This window comes from Microtus ochrogaster, unplaced genomic scaffold (assembly GCF_000317375.1).
Source record: "Microtus ochrogaster isolate Prairie Vole_2 unplaced genomic scaffold, MicOch1.0 UNK68, whole genome shotgun sequence".
NCBI classification, from domain to species: Eukaryota; Metazoa; Chordata; class Mammalia; order Rodentia; family Cricetidae; genus Microtus; species Microtus ochrogaster.
This window is the reverse complement of record NW_004949166.1, coordinates 682,957-705,962: the sequence shown is the minus strand read 5'-3', so window position 1 is coordinate 705,962 and position 23,006 is coordinate 682,957. Positions and strand designations below refer to the sequence as shown.

Genomic DNA, 23,006 nt, shown 5'->3' with positions numbered 1-23,006 from the left:
AGTGGGGAGAGAGGCAGAAGCGAAGCTGCCCCGAGAGGGGAGCTCAGGCCAGAAGCTAAAGATCGACCTGCCTCTGCTGATGGGAGAGGGAGTGGGCATGGCTTGTCTCTTAAAGAGACAGAAAACCATAACACAGCCTAGTGTGGTTTCCTGAGTTACCTGGCAGATGCCTCTAGTTTCCTCCTGGTTCTGCAGCCGAAATACAGATTGCATCCAATTCTGCCATATTTATGGGGACAGCCCCTGGAAGTCACCAGCAAAATTTAGATGCACAGATAACAGCCTTGAGCCTGTGGTACAAAAGCTGGCGGATAGGACTTGCAACCCAGCCATTCCTGGATTCTGTTGAGGATATTCATGCTGTGCTTGTTGTCAAACATGTTTACAGCCAGACCTCTCTTGCCAAAGCGGCCCGTGCGCCCAATGCGGTGCAGGTAGGTCTCGTTGTCAGGGTTCCCGTCCTTGTCCACAGGAAGGTCAAACTTGATGACGACAGACACTTGTTCAACATCAATACCACGGGCACGCACGTTGGTGGTCACCAGGACCTTCTCTTTGCCTTCTCGGAAGCGCTCAATCACAGCTGCCCTCTGCTCCACCATCATCTCCCCACTCAGCAGAGCCACCTGGTGGCCCTCCTTGGAGAGCTCCACTGCCAGCCAGCTAGCTGTTTTGCTGGTATGGCAGAAGATCATGGCTTGGGCGATGGTGATGGCCCCGTTCGGTTGCACAGGGCCTGGAACTTCTCCTGTTATTGCAAACGACATAATACCGTTTGATGGTGTCCAAAGTCTCCTCTTCACGCTTAAGTTTGATGATGTTGGGGTCTGGGACCACCTTCTGGGCAAACTTCCACACTGAGTCTTCAAAGGTGGCAGAGAAGAGCAGCCTCTGGCAGTTTCTGGGCAGCATCCTCTGGATGCGGATGCTCTGGTCTTGGTGGCCTTGAGTTGCTATCATCACTTCAGCCTCGTCCAGAACAAACACCTTGATCTTCTTGGGGTCAATGAACTTCACTCAACACTCCAGTTTTTCAAGACAGGGTTTCTCTGTGGCTTTGGAGCCTGTCCTGGAACTAGCTCTTATAGACCAGGCTTCGAACTCACAGAGATCCACCTGCCTCTGCCTCCGAAGTGCTGGGATTAAAGGTGTGTGCCACCACTGCCCGGCTTCTGGTGACTTATTTGATAGTGTCCCACAAGGTGGACTAGATGGCTAGAGGGAGCAGGACAAATGAATCATGAGAATGAGGAGAAACGCTGAGATTACCAGGATGAGGAATCAGAGGAGGTCTGAAAAGTATTATCTACTGTGGTGCAGGAGTTAGGTGGGAAAGTCTGAAACCACCTATGGGGGGGGGATGGGCAGGAGGGCTGACTGGTAGGTAACAAGGGAGCCAAGAGAGACTGCATCTGGGCCGACCTGCTAGGTAAAGCTTATTTAGGTCACAAGCCTGGGTCAGGGAAAAGACCACCAACATGTGTTTGAATAAGGTGTGCTTGATTAAGGCTTATAACTTCCCAAGGTTATAAAAGTCAGCTCAGATGAACAGAACCTGACTTAGAGACTTATGTCCTGTGACTTCACTAACTGTTCAGTGCCAAGCTCCTAAAACTTTTTAGAGAAGGATAAGGTGCATTTGATAAATACGGCTTAAGAATTTTTACAGCTTACTCAGGCTAGTAGAAACTAATTGGAAGACATATAGCTAGCCTCTTTTGTCTTTGCTAACTTTGTTAAACTTTAGCTATTTGGGTAAACTGAGTCCTACATGAAACTATGACCCTCTGTAATGGACCATGTAAAAACTAGGAAATTAAGGCTGCCAGTCTCTCCGTGTTCTGTATTTATGGTCCAAACTTTGATTTTGGAGCTAAAGAATCTTCAATTAAATATTAAATTCAAATTTTAAAGGCTAAAACTTAACAGGGATAAAACTCCAAAATCCTAATCTTATGAGAGTCGCTAACTCGTTGTAAACCGTTAAATATAATGAAGACAGACAATGTTAATTGTCTGAAGACAGTTAATGTTCAGTCACCGCATACATGTTCTTTAATGCGCTCAGAACTAGGCTCGTGGTGGTGCTGTCCTAGTCAGGGTTCTATTGCTGCAGAGACACCATGACCACAGCAACCTTTACAACGTTTACCTGAGGTTGTGGCTTCCAGTGTCAGCATTTCATGACGGGGAGCATGGTCCTGTGCTAAATCTTGACCCTCAGGCAATAGGAAATGGGCTGAGACACTGGATATGGCTTGTGCATATGGGATCTCAAAGCCTGCCTCCACAGTGACACACTTCCTCCATCAAGACCACACCTACTTCAACAAGAACGTAACTCTGGATCTGTCTTTATTTTTCTATCTCTATCCTTTTCTGATGGCATGAGCCAAACTTCAAACTGCTAAGTGCTGGTAGCCAGGCCCTCCTCTGGAGGCACTGGTGCCTGACTCTGGCCCCTTTTGGGGTTCATGAAAGCCAAGCCTAAGCCTGCAGCCCCAGTCTGGAACTGCATTAGACTGGGAGCTGCATTCCATAGCTCCAGCTCCAGGAAGCTGGTGCCCCTCACTGTGGCAGGCACTTTTACTTAGCTTGCTGCTTCTACTTAGAATACTGGCTTTCCCCCAGCTGTCTCAGGCCCTGTGTGGAAATGTAGCAGGCTTTTTCTTTCAGACAACCAACCACCTCCAAAATCATGACATAGAGGCAAATTATTGGTTTTGAATGTTTGGCTTTATCTTAGCTCCTATTTTAGTCTGTTTCTCTTTATCTACGTTTTACCTAGGGGCTTTTTACCTTTCTTTCTGTATGCCCTACTCCATCTAGGTGGCTAGCGGCTGCCTGGCTGGCTGACCCGGGTGTCTTCCTCTCTTCTCCCTCATTCTCTCCTCTTGTTCTCTCTTATCTAGATTTGGGAGCTGGTTGGTAGCCAAAAAGAAAAAGTCTGCTACAGGGTAGGGTCCCAGTATGGCTTAGACCCCCAAGGGGGAGCTCACAGACACCAGGAGAGTGTCTACTGAGTCTCAGCACCAATGTCAGGATTTAGCTGCAGATGGTACCTTGGTAGGTTGGGGCCAAGGTGCTGTTGTTTTAGTCAGAGTACAACAAACCCACATGGAAGTTTATTAGAGAGGGTAGAACTCAGCCAGCCATGATAAGCTTAATAGGAATAGACCACCTAAAGGAAGTTCTTAACTTCCAACCATTACCATCTGCCAGTGTAGGACCCAGCCAGGATAAGCTTAATGGAGGCCTGAGTCTCAGTAGTTTACCCTGAGGCAATACCTGGAGGGAGGAACACCCACAAACTTAGATTACCCAGGCACCACCCAGGAACAGACCATCCAAAGAATATTCCTAACATTCCAACCATTGTAGATAGGATCACCTCTCAGCACACACTCACCAGGACGCCCTAGACAAATGTCAGCCAATCAGGGTCCTGAACCTTAGAAACTCCTCACCCCCACCTTTACTACTATAAAAACCCAACTCTAACTAATCTCAGGGCTCTCCATTATTTCAATATGTTGGGCACATGGAGAGTTTGCAAATTTGTATAAAATAAAGGCTCTTTGCTTTTATGTACGGGACTTGGTCTCCTTGTTGGTTTTGCGGGGGACTTTGCGGATCTGGGCACAACAAGAGAAGGAGGGTGGGAGGGGATTGTGGTGATCAGTAGGGAAAGGAAGTGAAGAGCCAAACAGGCTTACTTAAAAGGGAAACTTTGCCCGTGTGTGTAATCATGGATTTTCCATACAACACGTGACCACTGCCATTTTGACTGAGGTTAGGTGACTTCACTGCCATCTTAACTGAGAGCCAGATCAGGTGACCAAGTCCCACCATCTTTACTGAAGTATACCCTGCCTGGTCCCCCAGTTTAATTATGTTTTTGTCTCTAAATTCCTCTTGCTGACTCTGTTGCATGTGTGTTTTGAACAGTGACATGCCTTTGATAGGGCCCACCAAGAGCATCCACTTTACCCAATTCCTGTTCACTCTGTGTGTGTGTTCATATATGTAACTTAAATGCACCTATGCTTACTGTTAAATGTTATAATTGTCTGTTTATTGCATCTCATTTCAGACTACAAAAACAATAAGTCTCATGTTTTAAACTGGCATTTACTTTTAAGTCTCTTACAAAAGTATTTTATAGTTAATCCAAATTTTTAATCTTAAAATATATTAAGCTATTTTCTACTATTGTCAGTTCTGCTGTTAACCTTCTATTGCAAGCAGTTTTTTCTTCTTTCTGTCTTTTTATGAGTGTAAATTTCACCTGTTAAGAGCCAGTACAGTCAAGCTCAGACCCAGCTCTTCAGGCAGATTCTATACTGTAGTTACACCTGATAAACAGCCATCAGCTTCTCAGAGATCTGGGAAATATGGAATTTAAATATTTAATTTTAAAAAAACTTTTCATAACAAAAGAGACAGGTTGGCTCCTAGCAGCAGCACTCTACTTCCTCCAAAGAAGACAGAAGACAGATGGGCACAAAACAACGTCCATCCGCAATTCACTTCAACTGCCAAGCACTGACCACTGGGAAAAACTGCCTTTCATCTAAACTGAAGATTACCAGAGAGTGGACAGAACCACTGGAATCAACAGCCTACCTGCTCAAGTCAAGGTAGGCTTCCTACAGATTTCTTAGCCCACAGGATCTGCTGGAGCCTGACAGGCCCTGCGCTAAACGGCAAAAGGCAAATCAAGACCTTCAGCGACCATGGAGAACTATGAGGAGTAGCTCTAGGTGCAAACCAAGTAAGTTCTCTGTTGTTTTTTAATCAGTAACTCAAGTAAAAATGTATCCTTCCCCAAAGATCTCTGATGCAGTTTGACATCTAAGAGGTTTTGCCAGTTTAAAAGGACAACCTCACTAAACAATTCTCAGTAAAATACAAATACAAGATCTGCAAGTTATAAAGGTATGAGAACAAATACAAGTTAATCAAATTTCTTTCTCATGCTGCCTTCCATAGTCTTAAAAATACTTTTCGTTGTGCAAAAATATTTGTCACAGTCATTCTGACATAAATATGCTACTGTTTATACAATGTATATGTCTAAAACTTCTGTTTTCACAAACCCAAAGAATTCTTGTGAGTTCCAGGGAGCCGAATTGAAGGTTCCACATTAAACAGCTCAGATACGCCCCTTTCAATTCCCTGGTGCTAAATTTTCTTTTCCTAAACTTAACTTTGTCCTCTGTTCTGCCAATACCTTAAAGAGGCATTTCCATACCATAAACACCAGACAGGAGCAAAGAGACCAGCTATGCCTGGATGTGACCAGCACCCAGCCCTTCTCAGGTCCCCCCACTCACAAAGACAACACCTATAAATAAGCAGGAAGCAGTCTTGATAATCTGCCTTCCAATTCCCTCAACTTGTGGTGCCTAACTTCTTGTCTTTTTATTATAAAAAGAGATGGGAATGTAATGATCTGTTCTGTCTCTTTAAGAGACAAGCCATGCCCACTCCCTCTCCTGTCCACTAAAGCTGGCAGATCTTCCTTCCTGCTTGCAGCCTGAATCTTTTCCTTTTCTGTCTCCCTCTCAAAGAGGCAGCTTCGGTCTCTTCCTTCTCTCTCTCTCTCTCTTTCTCTCTCTCTCTCACCTCTCTCTCTTTCTCTGCTCTTCTCCCCCTTCCCTTCCATACTTCCACAACCCACTAGATAAATATCCAACCTCACTCTGAATGGCGTGCCTATCTGTCTGTCTCTCACCCACTGCTGCCACATGGCTTGCCACCTGGGACCAGCTGCCTTGGGAGACCTGTAGGTCTTTGGCATGGTCTCATGTGTCATCTCTGCCTGGGATTGGGGCCCATTGCCTGTCCCCACTTGGGGACTGCTGCAGCAGTTGTTGGGAATCCTGCAGCATTTTTTATTAATCCATTTCAATGTGTACAGAGCCTTATGCAGCCATGCAACAGATGACATAGTCTCATAGCACGTGATGTAGTGATGCATGACTTTAGGGCCCCTGGGCTGACTAAGTATTTGCCTGAATGCTGGTGTGCACATCCTGCCAGATGACCGGACAGGGTGAATATAATGCTGGAATCCTAACAGGTCTTCACTAACACGTAACATATCTAACCCAAGAGGTTTATGGAGCAGGGACATAAGAGAGAGATACGGACAGACAGACAAGACTGGAAGACAGAGAGAAAGAACAAGAGAACAATCTTGGATAGCAGGGACCTTTGAAAGGGTTGACAACTAGTGATGAAGTAGCTGCTGAGTCACTGAGTCCCCTGAGCACAGGCTGGGAGTGATTTCTAATATCTAGCCCTTTGGATTTCTCCCAGTCAACCAAAAGGAAAAAACTACTATAGATACCAGGGGCCCCAAAATCAAACCCCCCAGATTATGAGTCTATGATTCAACTCATTCTCTTAGGGGATATAAGGCTATAAGGCTATTAAACTATATGTACACCATCTCGTGAAAGTATTCCTAAGAATAATTTTAATTGCTAAAACTACCTTGGAAAAACTGGTCTCCAATTTCTTAGACCAGCCACAGATTCCTATACAGTGTGTCCTTGCTAAGCATCTGGAATTGGAACCCCATGGAAGAAGTATTGTGTCTTGGTCTATGTCCTTCCTCAAATATATACATACATAGGTACATACATACATAATACACACACACACATACACACACACACACACACACACACACATAAACACACAGAGTTGGAAAGAGCTGAGGACTCCATTTTGACCAAAACAACCACCTTAGAGGCCAGAGGCCTGCTCTATCAGCAACCTGAAGTCCCTAAGACAATTGCAAGAATTTAAACTAGTCTAGGGATTCAAAAGACTCAGGATGTGATCTCCTGCCTAAGAAGTACACCTCTGCTGGAAGAAACTGATTTTTGCCTTAAAAAACCCCACCTGAGTCTAGCCAGAACTGCAGTCCTGAATCCAACTGTCTTAGTGTTCTGTTGCTGTGAAGAGGCACCATGACCATGGCAATTCTTGCAAAAGGAAGCCTTTAATTGGGGCTTGCTTGCAGTTTCAGAGGTTTAGTCCATGTCTTAGGGTTTACATTGCTGTGACAAAACACCATGCCCCCCTCCCCCAAAAACTAAGTTATTTGGCTTACACTTCCACATTGCTGTTCATCATAGAAGGAAATCAGGACAGGAATTCAAACAGGGCAGGATCCTAGGGGCAGAAACTAATGCAGAGGCCATAGAGGGGTTGCTTACTGGCTTGCTCTTTATGGTTTACTTTCTTACAGAACCCAGGACCACCAGCCCTGGGATGCTGCAACCTTTACATGAAGACACAAGTCTTCAAAGAACACTAAAGTGAGGCATGGTGATACACACCTATGATCTCAACATGTGAGAGATGAAAGCTGTGTAATTCTCTTTTAAAGATATAGTGGGGGGAGAGGCCAGTTCCATGAGGGACAGCCGGTCCCACGAGGGGTAGTGGGGGGTGACCTGAGGCCTCGGCAAGTCCCCTGAGGCCGTGGTGGGTCACCTTGGCAGGTAAGAGACAGACAGATACATCATGCAGAGAGAGGATTTGGGTATAGTTTATTTAGTGGGTTATGGAGGGGAAGGAGAGGGAGAGGAGAGAGAGAGAGAGAGAGAGAGAGAGAGAGAGAGAGAGAGAGAGAGAGAGAGGGAGAGAGAGAGAAAGCAGAAGTTACCTCTTTGGGAGAGAGATGGAAAGAGAGAGTGCACAGGCTGGAGTGAGATATCCACTTCCCTTGGCAGAAGGTGAGGGGTTGGGAGAGGGTGGGACTTGTCTCTTAAAGGGACAGGACAGACCATTACATTCCTGCATCTTTTTTATAATAAAAAGGCAGGAAGTTAGGCACAACAATTTAAAGGAATTGGGACAGCAGATTCTCAAGACTCCTTCTTGCTTATTTGTGAGTGTCATCCTGGGTGGGGAACTTGAGAAAGCTGGGTGCTGGTCACATCCTGGGGTAGCTGGTCTTTTTACTGCTATCCAGGGTTTGTTGTATGGAAATGTCTGGTGTCTCTTGGACCTGGCAAGGTGGTGGCAGAACAGAGGGAAAAGTTAAGTTTAGGAAGAGAAAAAAAATTTCAGGATCAGGGAATTGAGAGGGGTATACCTGACCTGTTTAAGGTGGATTCTTCAATTCAGCTCCCTGGAACTCACAAGAATTCTTTGGTCTTGTGAAAATTTAAGTTTTAGACATGTACATTGTATAATCAGTAGCATATTTATGTCAGAATGACTGTGATGGATATTTTTGCACAATGAAAAGTATTTTTAAGACTATGAAAGGCAGCCAGGCAGTGGTGGCACACATCTTTAATTCCAGCACTTAGTAGGCAGAGGCAGGAGGATCTCTGTGAGTTCAAGGCCAGCCTGGTCTACTAGAGCTAGTTCCAGGGTAGGCAACAGAGTGACATAGAGAAACCCTGTCTTAAAAAACCAAAAAAGAAAAAAAGAAAAAGAAAGAAAGAGAAAAGAAAAGAATTGTCCTCACACCTTTTTTTTTTTTTTTTTTTTTTTTTTTGGTTTTTCGAGACAGGGTTTCTCTGTGGTTTTGGAGCCTGTCCTGGAACTAGCTCTGTAGACCAGGCTGGTCTCGAACTCACAGAGATCCGCCTGCCTCTGCCTCCCGAGTGCTGGGATATAACTTGCAGGTACACACCTTAATAACTTGTTTTTGTATTTTACTGAAATTTGTTTAGTGAGGTTAGCCTTTTACACTGATAAAACCTCTCAGCCATCAAACTGCATCAGAGTTCTTTGAGAAGGATAAAATTTTACTTGAGGAGTTATTGATAAAAAAAAAATGACAGAGAACTTACTTGGTTGGCACCTAGAGCCCCTCTTCAGGGTCCTCCATGGTTGTTGAAAGTCATATTTGCCTTTTGCTGTTTAGCTCAGGGTCTGCCAGGTTTTCGAAGATCTTGTGGGTTAGAAATATGTAGGAAGTGCAGCCAGGCCACTGATTCCAGTGTTTCTGTCCACATCTGGAAATCTTCAGTTTAGATGGAAGGCAGTTTTGCCCAGTGGTCAGCACTTGGCAGTTGAAGTGAATTGTAGATGGACGTTGTTCTGTGCCCATCTGTCTTCTGTCTTTGGAGGAAATAAAGTGCTGATGCTAGGAGCCAACCTGTCTCTGAAATGAAAAGTCTTTTAATAATTAAACATTTAAATGCCATATTCCCAAGATCTCTGAGCCATTGAGGGCTGCTTATTGGGTATAACCGCAGTATAGAACCTGCCTGGAGAGCTGGGTCCAAGCTTGACTGTAATGGCTCTCAACTTAACAGGTGATATTTGTACTTGTGAAAGACAAACAAGGAAAAAGCTGTTTGCAATAGACGCTCAACAGTGGAACTGACAACAGTAGAGAACAGCTTAATATATTTTAAAGCAGGGTTGGATCAAATACACAGTATTTTTTGTAAGAGACTTAAAAGTACATACCAATTTAAAACATGAGACTTATTGTTTTTGTAGTCTGGAATAAGATACAATGAACAGATAATTATGACATTTAATAGTAAATATATGTGCATTTACACCCAATTGAATTTAAGTTTTATACACATAGAGTTAAATCAAAAGTGAGCAAAAGGAAGCTGGCTAGGGGCAGGACCTCTGGCTCCTCCCTTCGTTAAGCTCAAGCAAAATGGTGGCAGCGATGGTTGTCCACATGGTGTGACTATTTAAATTTAGCTGTCCGCTGGTACAAGTTAGAAATGTGGTTAGTTTTCCATAGCTGAAAACATGAGACCAGCAAAAATGTTGCAAAACCACAGGGCAACTAGCTAGATGTCTCCAGGCTAGCACCGGAGTTGATAATAACACCAAGCTGATTCCCAGCTCACCGGCTCAGTAATCAGGGGCTAGGACTGCTCTGAGCAGTCCTTACAGCAGCGAGGACCACTTACAAGAAGTCTGAAAAGGAAAAAAAGAACAACACACACACACACACACACACACACACACACACAAATCTGAACAGACTACTCAGAATGGTCCACTAACATTTTTAGCTATGGGAAGCAATGAAGCAGAAAAATATCCGAGGGACCCTGGGCCCCAAAAACGAATGCACCACTCACTGAGTGCAGTGCTAAGGGAGAACCAGAGAAAGGGCAGCTGAAGCGAATTGCAGATGGATGTTGTTTTGTGTCCAATTGTCTTCTCTCTTCTCTGGAGGAAACAGAGTGCTGCTGCTAGGAGCCAACCTGTCTCTTTTTGTTATGAAAAGTCTTTTAATATTTAATATTTAAATGCCATATTCCCCAGATCTCTGAGCCGTTGAGAGCTGTTTACCAGGTATAGATGAGTTATAACTACAGTATAGAATCGGCCTAGAGAGCTGGGTCTGAGCTTGACTGTACTGGATCTCAACAGGTAAAGCAGGTTGGATTAAAAGACTTAAAAGTACGTAACCTAAAACATGAGATTTATTGCTTTGAAGTCTAGAATGAGATACAATGAACAGACAATTATAACATTAACAGTAAACATAGGTGCATTTAAGTTACATGTATGCACACACACACACAGTGAACAGGAATTTGGCGAAATGGATGCTTTTGGTGGGCCCTACCAAAGGCATACCACTGCACAAAACACACATGGAACAGAGTCAGAACCAGGGAACCAGGCAGGGAATACCTCAGTAAAGATGGCAGGACTTAGTCACCTGAACTGGCCCTCAGTTAAGATGGCTGTGAGGTTACCTGACCTCTGTCAAAATGGCGGAAGTCATTTTGTCGTATGGAGAAGTCACAATATTTTGAGCCACAGGTGTTTTAAAAATAATAACAAAAGAGACTGATCTGCTCTGTTGCTGAGCTGCTGCACCACAGGCCATGGTGGGGAGCAAAGACTGGAATTGAAAACAGTTGCCTTGCAGATCTGACTAATCTTGTCAGTTTCCATGAGACCAACAGTAGTGGTGGCAGGGATAGTCTGAGGAAAAGTGGAGCTGGTGGGACACAGGCAGAGCGTTTACAGGTGGGTGGGGCTGATATTCCATATCTGAAAACGTGAAAACCTGCAAGAACAGCGACACCACGGGGCTTATAGGAGGACATCTCCTCCCTACAGGAGGGATGTTGATGAACAGCGACACCCTAAAGCCTATAGGAAGACGTTTCTTCTCTACAGTGGGGTGCTGAAGCCTGACTGGCTCTGGTCCGGGCGACTCGGAAGCCAGAGAGGCTAGAGTCTCTTCGAGCAGTCTCTTACAGCGGGGACTACTTACAAGTGGTCCAAAAGAAGGGAAAAGAAAAGAAAAAAAGAAAAATCCTAGAAGCCGGGCAGTGATAGCACACGCCTTTAATCCCAGCACTCGGGAGGCAGAGACAGGCGGATCTCCGTGAGTTCGAGGCCAGCCTGGTCTACAAGAGCTAGTTTCAGGACAGGAACCAAAAACTATGGAGAAATTCTGTCTCGAAAAATCAAAAAAAAAAAAAAAAGAAAAGAAAAGAAAAATCCAAGGGACCCAGGCCCCAAAGTGAACACACTACTCAGTGTGTGCAGTGCTACTGTGGGTGGACCACCCTGGGTCATCTGATCATGTTTTTAGCTATGGGAAGCAGAGATGAATGTCAGTGAAGGGCTCAACCATAGCCATGAAGGCTTTTCTCCATTTCTAGGAACACCAAAGGATTTCTGGGAGCTCAACAGTCAATTTCTCAGGCTCAGAGAAACAGATTAGCTGACTGGAAGGAGAAAACTTGCCACCAAAGCTGTGGGTATGAATAGAGGTTGGTGTTTAGGCAGATAGAATGTGGGGCTATTGTAAAGAAACCCGGTTCCTGAGCCCAGGGTTCCACATGTCCTCAGCTGGCCTGCCTGAGGGCAGGAGGGAATGTGGAGAGAGCATAGCAGAGTCATAGAGCACCAATGTTATGCTAAAAATAAAATGGCGCCATTCCCCAAGGGGCCCATGGGCCATGAGGGGCAACGGGCCATGAGGCAGGGAGCTGTGCAGCAGAGTCAGTCCCATGAGGAGCCGTGGCAGATTTGAGACAGAGACGGATAGGCACACTATGTAGATTGAGGTTGGATATTTATTTAGTGGGTTATGGAGGGGAAAGATAAAGGGAAGAGGGAGGGAGGGAGGAGGGGGATGAGAGAGAGAGAAAGAGAGAGGTGGGAGGGGAGAGGAGTCACTTCTGGGGGGCTTGAGAGTCACCTGGGAATGCTTTGCTCATTAAACCTGGACTTTTGATTCAATTTGATCTGGCTTATTACATTAGCACAGAAACCTACTACCGGGGATCCAAATACTTATCATCTGGTGCTGAACTGGGTAGGGTTGAGTCCTGCAGCCACATGGCTATGGGAACCCACTCCCCATTTCACCCCACCCTCTGCCAGACCGAATTGGCTTTGGGCTCTGTAAGTAACCGATTCCAAGTCATTGACTCTCAAGGTCCAGGAACTCTTCCAATCCTACTTTGGGGGTACCCTGCCAGGGCAAGGCACCACCAGGACAAGCCCAATCCATTTCTTGAGCACAGTTTGTCTTTGTTCTGTGGGGCCTTCTATCCAAAGACACTTCCTCCCCCACCTCTTGACTCCAGGCTATCTCGTGGGATACCCTCCCTGCCTTAGTGTTTGGTCTCCAGCAGAGGCTTGGAAGTGGGCAGCACCAAGTCTAAATCCAATCCCTGGTTGCTGCAAAATTAATCCAAATGGGGGCTGTCACACACCATATGACAGGTGTCATGAGCTTTGCACTCTGCCTCCCTTCCCTTCTCCCCATACTATGCTAGAATTCTACCCACCTACTCCACCCGTAACAAATTTGTCGTCCTTGAATAAACTCTGCTATACCTTCCTCTCTCCTAAAACCCTTTTTCCAAATCCCCCACTTGCTGTTCCAGCTCGCTCATCCAGTCTTTCTTTAGATCTTGGGCAGCCTGCACGGATACTCTGTTTTTCAGTTTTCCTCCACAGCGGCTTCTACTCTGGGCTCAGGTGCACGAGGCGCTTCTGCTTGGAAACCCATGGTTCTGAGTCTGCCTTGGACCCTGCTGCCCGCGAGCCTGGCACCATGAGAGGCAGTGCCCGTGAGCCTGGTACCATGAGAGGCAGTGCCCGTGAGCCTGGTACCATGAGAGGCAGTGCCCGGTCGCCCACAGCGGGCTTCCCAACCCTTTAGGAGCCATGTTATGGTCAGGAAACATCTTTTATTTCTATGGTTTCTTACATGCTGCTCTACACTGTAAACTTACATTTCAGGATTTTTAAGTTGGTCATCTGACATGGTTTCCCATGGAAATTTTGTTTATCTTTCTGCTAAAGAGCCCCATCTATTCTGTGTATGGATGAGTCTGTGCCTGGATGTGCCTTCAGGCTTGGTTGGATGTGTGAAAGGAGGTGGCCACTGTGTGTTTGTTTCTGACTGGTCTTGGATGCCTGAGTTTATGTGTTCTGTGTGTCTGGTAACAACTAGCTGCCTGTGCTCAGGATTTGCCTCTGGGCTTTGCTGAATCTGACATAATGACAGAGAAAGTTATTTTATGCTGTTCTACCTTATTTAAAAAGAAAAAAAAATGGCTAAGAAATTGGGTATGGGTGAAAATCTGTGACAAAAAAAAATTAACTTAAACTGGTAACTCCAAACTGGAATGCTCTGAAAAACAGCACAGTCATGGCTCCTCTCCCCAAGTTGCTCGAGACTGTGCCTACAGCATATTTAAGCACCAGTCCCTAAACCTGCCATGTGATTTCTCCTCCTCCCTCCCACGCCTCACTTCTGCGGGCCTTGAGAGTTACCTGGGGTGCTTTGCTCATTAACCCTGGTCTTTTTAATTCAGCTTGATCTGACTTATTGCATCAGTGGAAAAACCCACTACCAGGGATCCAAAAATAGTTATCACTTCAATCTTACGATTTCAATTTGTCTTAATGTGGTGAGCTGTAATCTCAGCAATTGGGAGGTAGAGTGAAGAGGATAGGAGTTCAAAGAGCCTAGGGAGGCTCCATAGTGAGTGCAAGGTCAGCTAAATAAGGCCCCTTTGACTGGTATGAAACTAACTATGGGGACCAAACTGATCTCAAACTCACAGAGATTGATTGGCCTTCTTTTGCTTTCCAAGTGCTGAAAGAGCTGTTTTAGTATGTGATTGGCTACTTACTCAGCCCTACGTACTTATTGGCCCACCCCGTAGCCAGTGATGCTAAGTCTGAGGACTGGAGAATATGGCAAAGATCTGATATGGGGGATAACCAGGGGACTGCACGCATTTGAGCTCAAGAGTAACACAAACAAAACACTTCCCATTTTTATTACTGAAGCAAGCAAAACATGGGGCAATGTTTACAGTTAGTTTATGCAATACAAGACCTGTGAGGGATGGTGAGGGACTATACCCAGTGTCTTTGGCCTTGTGAAGAGCCAAGAACATTCCTCCCAGGCCTTTGCTTTCCCCAGAGATAATTGTGGACATGCCAGGCACTCCCTTCAATGTCCTTGCTTTCAAGAGTTCACTTCTCATAGCTTGTGCAGTTCTTTCTAGAAGGCACCCCATGCAAAGAATTCTGCCCCACCCATAGCTCACAATACATTCACAGCCTTCTTACACAGGCCCCCACATGGAGTAGCTTTTGAATGTCCTATTCATTAATGTCTGGCTCCTGTAGGGAAAAAAGAAAAAGAAAATGAGGGAGAGGGGAGGAGGACAAAGACCCTTTATATCTCCTGGAAGCTGCTTTGGTCTGATAAGGCTCCAACAGTTGTGCAAGGGTGGAGGCTGCCTGTATCTGTCTGCCCCTCTGCCAGCAATAGCAGCAGGGGCTTGTAAGATGGCTCTGCTTCTTACACAGGCACACATGACCTGAGGACCAGAGCTTGGTGCTGTGGGACAATGGTCTTTTATCCTGTTATTTGTATTACTTTTAATAAAATGCTGATTGGCCAGTAGCCAGGCAGGAAGTAGAGGCGGGGCAAGAAGAATTCTGGGAAGAGGGACGTTTGAGTCTGCAGTTGTGATCCAGACACAGAGCAAGCAAGATGTGACTGCCTCGCCGAAAAAGGTATCAAGCCACGTAGCTAACATAGACAAGAATTACAGGCTAATGTAACTTATAAGAATTAGTTAATGAGAAGCCTGAGCTAATGGGCCAATCAGTTTATAACTAATGTAGACCTCTGTGTGATTAATTGGGATTTAACAGCTGCAGGTTGGGTGGGACAGAAACTTCTGTCAATAAATGGTGCCCAACATGTGGACAACTGCATCTACATAAAGCCTGAGAGAGCTTGGGAAGTAATTCTAGACATAAAATAATAGAGTTAAGTATGGCTTATTGATAGCAGCACTTTCTTGGGTGGGACAGAAAACCTCAGACAACAGCTTAGATACCCAGAACCCATATGAAGGCCAGGCAGGCTGGTGCCACCTGCAGTTGCAGCACATGGGATACAGGCACAGAATCCTCAGCACAAGCTGGCAGGCAGACTAGCTGGACTCTGAGGTCTGCACTGGGGAAGAGAACAAGATAGAAAAGTGATGTGGGAGTGCTCCCCTCTCCTGGGCGGACGCTGGGATAGCTCTGCTCTCTGAGACACATGATGAAGCTCCGACCCAGGATGGACGTAGGCTAGAATCTCCCTGGTAAGCCACCTTTGGGCTACAGCAGATTATTAGAGATGGGCTAGTACAGGTGCAAGAGTTAGCCTAGAAGAGGCTAGATAGAAATGGGCCAAGCAGTGTTTAAATGAGTACAGTTTGTGTGTAATTATTTCGGGGCATAAGCTAGCCAGGTGGCTGGGGTGCTGGGGACGCAGCCCCACAGCTCCCTATTACTACAGAAAAGCAACAAAAAAGACACCAACATTGGGCCTACCCACACACTCACACACACACACACACACACACGCACGCACGCACGCACGCATGTGCTCGCTTACCACACAGTTTTTAGAGCATCAATATACTTCAGGAACAGAAGTCTCAATATTTAGAGAGCCATATTGCCTCCCCCATCACAACTTTTATAAAAACTGCCCCATAGAACACACACATAGATGCCGAAGGGAGGGCTGAAACTGACCAAATGAACCACAGATTTTCACTTAGACTTTCCCTGAAAATTGCAGGCTTCACAGCCTGAAGGCTGACCTGGAGTGTGTCAGGAGCCCAGATGACAAGGCAGAGTCTTGAGACTTTCTACTTACTCTCAGAATCCCCTTTATAGCCTTTCTCAAAAAGATTTCTTATTTTTAATTATATGCTTGTGTCTGTGTACATGAGAGCAGGTGCCCACGGAGCCAGAAAAAATGCCCTATCCCCCTAGAGCTGGACTTACAGGTGACTGTGAGTGCCCAGGTTTGGTGGCCCCATCCTCTGCAGGTGCAGCACCTATCTTAGCTGCTGAGCCATCTCTCCAGCCCTGGGTTTGTGTGTGGTCGTTTTTATGTTCTGTTAGCAGAGCCGCAAGTGCTCACTTTTGGTTAGTGTTGGGGAATATTACTTGTCCTGTATGAAGTTGTGTCACTGTGATTGGCTTAATAAAAATCTAAGTAGCCGATAGCTAGACAGGAAGTACAGGCAGGACTTCTGGACAGAGGGAGCATAGGGAAGAAGAGATGGAGAGTCATCTGCTGGATGCAGGGGGAGCAGAATGGCCAGGGCAGAGTAAAGGTAGCTGAGCCAGGTACGAAGGTAGATTTCAAAATCTGGGCTAATTTAGGTTGTAAGCACTAATTGGGAACAAGCCTGAGCTAAGGGCAAGCTTTCATAGTTAATAAGACTCCGTATCTCTCTCTCTCTGTGTGTGTGTGTGTGTGTGTGTGTGTGTGTGTGTGTGTGTGTGTGTGTGAGCTGACGGCCCAAAGAAAAATCTGGCTACAGGTTAGTTTGCATGTTTCAGTCTTTTTACTTCCAACCTGTGTCTAAGATGGAGTGAGTTTCTTACATAAAATGTATACTTGGCTTCTTTAAAAAAAAAAAAGTCATTTAGGCAACCTATGTCATTTTCCTGGGTAGCTTAGCCCATGCGTGTGAGGGCGCTGCTGTGGGGAGGGCTTGTGGTCACAGTTCGCTAACACCCTGGGTCTGAGAGCTTTCGTTCCCCTTTCCTTTTTATTAGTTTCCATTTTGTTGAGGCTCAGGTAATACAGCACTGTCCCAGAGTCCCTGATGAAAGGACAAAGGTCCAGTCTGGGGCTGAAGCCAGGACCTCGAAGAACTCAAGGTTGTGGCTTTTGGGCATCCAACTCTGCCCTGGGCTGTGGTCATCAGACCCATGGCAGCTGTGACTGATTGCCCTGTATTCTCTTGTTATTGTCTGACTTAGCTCTCCACTGACCTTGGCCATATCCCGGTAACTAGTATAGAAGATGCTGTTCTTCTTAACAAACTTGCTTGGCGTAAGTCATCAGCTCATGCAAGGCCTGCTGCTCCCAGCTTTTGCTTTTGCCTTCTTTATTTATCATCTCAGATCCTCCCCGGACACCCTGCCATTTGGGATCCTTACTCCTGCGGGTTCAGGTTATTCTTTTTGTTGTTACTCTTTATTGTTCAGGTTTGGTAGGAGCAAGCTTCAGTTCCCTTCTCATTTCCTTTCTTGCATATGTGGATGGTTTCTGCTTTAATGTGCTATTTTATCAATTCTTGGCAAGCTTCAAACCATGTATTCTGATCATGTTGGTCCTCTTACCCTCCAAACTCTAGCCCCATAGAGGATTATACAAAACATCCTAAAGCTATGTTAATTGCTTTTAGAGAGATGTGAACTTCATTTTTTTTTCTAGATAGTGTTTCTCTGTAGCTTTGGAGCCTGTCCTGGAACTAGCTCTTGTAGACCAGGTTGGCCTCAAACTCACAGAGATCCACCTACCTCTGCCTCCTGAATGCTGGGATTAAGGGGCACACCACCGCCCGGCCCTATTACATATTTAATAAATAAAAATCACGATTGTGGTGAACTCACAAATAAAAGCATCACACAGTTAGATGAAGATAGCCATTCACACACTTACCCCATCTCAAGCCCTGTACAAAACAATTCTCCAGAGCGGTGGTTCTCAGCCTTCCCGACGCTGTGACCCTTTAATACTGTTCCTCGAGTTGTGCTGACCCCAGCCATAAAATCGCTTCTGATGCTACTTCATAGCTGTAATTTTGCCACTGCTACGAATCGTAATGTAAATATCTGATATGCAGGCTATCGGATATGTGACCCCTGTGACAGGATCATTCCACCCTGACAGGGGTCCCCACCCACAGGCTGAGAACTCCTGTTCTATGCACTTAGAATGGCCGTTCTGAAGCTGGAAAGCTTTGCTTAGGATTTTACACTTTCACCGTCAATTACATTTTTATGCTGTTATCTACCACAACAAAAGAAGAGGAAAGATGACAGAGTTGAAACTGGAAAGCAATGCTCTTCTGTCCTCTTAACGACTCGTGAGACCTTGCTTGCTCCTTCGGACATTGTCACCCTCACAGCTGTCTCCACACATCCAGACCTACATCGCGGGGTGGGGTCCACATATGAGAGACAATGAGCAGAGCTTTCGACATTAAACTCTTCTCCTGAGGGTCAGAAAGATGCTCTTCCAGAGGACCCAAGTTTAGTCTCTAGCACCTACTTCAGGTGGCACCCTAGTTTTAGGGGATCCAACACCTTCTTCCTTAGACACCAACACACACACACTAAAAAAGAAAAAAGAAAGAAAGAAAGAACATACGTCCTTAAAAATTTTAAAGCCAGGCATGGTGGCACACACCTTTAATCCCAGCATTTGGGAGGCAAAGGCAGGTAGATCTCTGTGAGTTCAAGGCCAGCCTGGTGTTATTGAGTGAGTTCCAGCACAGCCAGAGCTATACAAGTGAGACCAAGTCTCAAAAAACAAACACAAAACCGACTTTACTTCTTTACTTCTCCACCTCCACTACTGTAAATACTTATGAAAGAGTGAAAACCAGTTAAGAACGCAAATGCCCAAAGGCTTTCCGTCCCTCCCACTCTGTGGAGAGCTCGCCTTTACATCTCATCAGGCTGGAGTTGTGTGTCCTCTTTAATAAAGACCAAAACTTGAAGAACTCTAATATTTCTGTTTCTTGACTGGGCGTGGTGGTGCGCACCTTTAATCCAGCACTTGATAATCCAGCAGAGGTACGTGGATCTCTTTGAATTCAAAGATAATAGTCCTGTCTATATAGAAAGGTACAGGACAGCCAGGGCTAACCAGAGAGCCCTGACTCAACATTTTTTTAAATTATTTATTTATTTTTTTTAGATTATGATTTAATTACATCATTTTCTCCTTCCCTTTCCTGCTCTCTGCCATGAGGATACTAGACTAAACTTCTGAAACTGTAAGCAAAGCCCCAATTAAATGCTCTCTTTGATAAGAGCTGCCTTGGTCGTGGTGTCTTTTCACAGACCAGAACAGTGACTGTAGTAGGCCATAGGCAGGTGCTCCACCACTGAGGTGTATCTCCAACTGGTAACAATTTCACTTCAGCCTCATAGTAGCGAATAATTTTGCTGCATGTTAGCAGGAGTGTTCCCTCTTACACCACTTTAAATATATCAACCCATACCTTCCAGATTCCAAGCTGCCCACTCAGACACTTCTGGAGGCGGTCTAGTCCAGGTGAGGAACTGTGCTCTGGCTTTCAAAATTATCTCCATGCCCACTGCTGCTGACGTGCACCGAAACATGCACCACTTGCGCTATCAGCCACTGGAAACCATTCTCAGAGACCATGGGACTCTGTGACTCACACACACACACACACACACACACACACACACACACACACACACCTGGTAGCCAGCATTTAAAACAATTGTCAGTGAACAAAATGCTACATGCAGTGTACAATGCTCGAGAAAGTCTTTGTCAGAGATGATAACATGCTCCGTTGTTCCTGTACCGTGCTGTTAAATCATATCCCCAAAGTGTGTATTTTATGTGCACCACACGTAGCTAAGTACAGTGTTCCTCTGAGATAACTGGCACCTGAGTCACCTAAGTCTAATGGTGCTCACTGTGAGAAGCCTTGTAAACATGGCACTGCCAGAAGCCAGCACTCCGCTCGGGCAGTAAGGACTGCCATACTCACACCATCTTCTGTGGAGCTGGTCTCATGGAGAAAGCGCAACACGGAATCTTTCACAAATCTGTCCCCTAATAAATGCAAAGACGAGACCTGTGTGGATAGATGGTATCAGACAAACAATGCTAAGCATAATGATTCACGGAGATGATGTGAGGCTCCCTCGGGAATGTGGCTCATGTGTCAAACACAGCATTAAAATGTAGAAAATCTGGACGTAGTGTGCACATTTTTAATCCTAGCACTCAGGGGCAGAAGTTTGAGGATCTCTGTGAGTTTGAGGCCCGCTTAGTCTACAGAACAAGTCCCAGGACAGCCAAGAGTACACACAGAGAGACCCTCTCTCAAAATAAATAAATAATCATAGAAGAACACAGTACCGGATACACATGTTTGTAAACACAATGCTTCACTCCCACTCATGTATCTGCCTACTTAAACACAGACTAAAGATATATATTAGTGATCAACACCCTGCACACACTATATACTGCTGAACACAATGGTCCATAGGTTTAACCTGCATTCAGTAGTTCAGGAAACCTGATGTTGTCAGTCCAGAGACTAGTCATATGGACACAACCTAGCAACACAGCATCGCTTGCATCTTCACCCTCTTTGGTTGCCGCATGGTATTTGGGGATAGACAGCGATCGAATGTGCCTTTGTCTCCTCCTTGCCATTAGCAGTTGCCCCGCTTTTCACAGTGCCATAATGCACCTGCCCTGAGGTCGTGTGACAGCACGGCTTAAAGTCAGTAGTGACTGCATCCTCTATTTGCTGTGTGATACATATGTGACAATACGACGCATGTATACATGAATAAGGTGTATGTCCCCTCTTTCAGTCATTGCAGGGCTTAGTATTTTCCATAGTGACATGATGTAGCCGAGTTTCATGGTCTTTGATGTTATATGACATCCTCAGCAACACTGTGACATAGTATGAATCAAGAACTGGCTCCTCTTTGGGTTATTAGACAAACGTTAGATATTAGATGTATTATGTAGTGACACAAAGTGACAAAAATGTGTGTCCCCTGCTGCTGTCATATACTTTATATGGAATAGTGTAAACCAATCTGAGCCTTCTCTCAGTTGTCACATGTACCATGTGATGTGTGACTGATGACCTCTGTCCTCTCAACTGATACATCCCATCTCTACACATGTAATGTGACTCAGCTCTGCATCCCAGCTCATCTTGCACATGATATTTTGTGTAATGGAGAGTGAAGACTCAGAGCTGATATGCTTATTCTTCATCCCTATGAGGACAGATGGCAGCCCTGGCACATCATGTCACAACGTCACAGATGATGTCACATCACTCGAACAACAGACTGTGGCTCACTGTCGGCATGCCATCTCTAGACTGCCATGTTAAACAACAAGGTGAAAAACTGTAACTCCAGCCTCCATTCCTGACCATCTTAAGGGACCATCTATGTGCAGTGGCCTGATGTGACACAGCACGGTGCTCTGTTCTCCTCTGGGCCACTGTGTGACGTCACAATGTACTATGACTCAGTCTCCCTTCCTTTTCCATTCCTTCTCATATGACATGTAATATGACTTAGTTGTAAGATGTGTGGAGGTATGTATCTTCCATTAGATGTCCTATGATATCACAGATGACATGGTGGTGTAATGAAACCCCAGTCTTCATCCTCCTTGGCTGTCATAGGCTGTAATATGCTACCTAGGGAAGCAATGTGACCCAGCTTTCAGCTTTCGGAGACATCATAAGATAGACAGTAATATTGTGTCTCAGGCATGTGTCCGTTTGGGCTCAGTTTGTGTCTTAATCAGTGTGCTAAAGAGACACTTAAGAATTGCTCACACTCCAATATCCAGAGATGAGCATGTGAACATTTAATGACTTTTTTAGAGCCAGGGTCTCGTGGATCTCAGGCCAGCCTGGAATTCACTACATAGCCAGAGCTGACCCTGAGCTTCTGACTGTGCCTCCAGCTCCTGAGTCCTGAGATGACCGGTGTGCACCACCATGCCTGGTTTATGTAGTACCGCAGATAGAATCCCAGGGTGTTGTGTATGGTAGGCAAGCACTCTACCAACTGAGCTATATCCCTGCATTGGCTGGTTTCGGGTGTCAACTCGATACAAGCGAGAGTCATTATAAGAGAAGGACAAGGAGCCTCAGTTGAGGAAAGGCCTCCATGAGATGCAGCTGTAATTTTCTCAATTAGTGATCAATGGGGGAGTGCCCAGTCATTGGTGGGTGATTCCACCCCTGGGCTGGTGGTCCTGGGTTCTTTAAGAAGGCTAAGCAAGTCAGGGGGAAGCAAATCAGAAAGCAGCTCCTTTCCATGATCTCTGCATGAGATCCTGCCTCCAGGATCCTACCCTGTTTGAGCTCCTGTCCTGACTTCCTTCAGTGGTGACAGCAATGTGGAAGTGTAAGCCTAATAAACCCTTTTCTTCACAACTTGGTTTTGGGTCATGGTGCTTTGTTGCAGCAATAGAAACCCCAACTAATACAATCCCCAGCTACAGATCATGACTGTTAAGTGTATGACTTAAATGATTCCTCATAATTTGGCATCATAATTTGATATACTGTCAACCTTAAATTACAGCTACTTTATACTTATTCCTGCAAATTACTTCTTCATGTACAGGTGTCTTAGTGACTTTCCTATTGTCGTGAAGACACCATGACCAAGGCAACTTATAGAAGGGTTTATTGAGGTCTTAGTTTCAGAAGGTGAGTCCAGAACCATCATGGTGGGGAGCGTGGCATTAGACAGATGGGCATGGCCCTGGGGCAGTAGCTGGTAACTTACATCTTGATCCATAAGCATGAGGTAGTGATGGGGGTGGGGAAGAGAGAGAGAGAGAGAGAGAGAGAGAGAGAGAGAGAGAGAGAGAGACAGAGACAGAGATAGAGAGGGAGAGACAACAATTAAGGAGAAAG

General features: G+C 45.4%; 1 pseudogene; it reads right to left on the bottom strand.

Annotated features, from left to right (window-relative positions):
* Positions 1-263: 263 nt before the first annotated feature.
* Positions 264-17,316, bottom strand: LOC101999764 (annotated as a pseudogene).
* Positions 17,317-23,006: the final 5,690 nt, after the last annotated feature.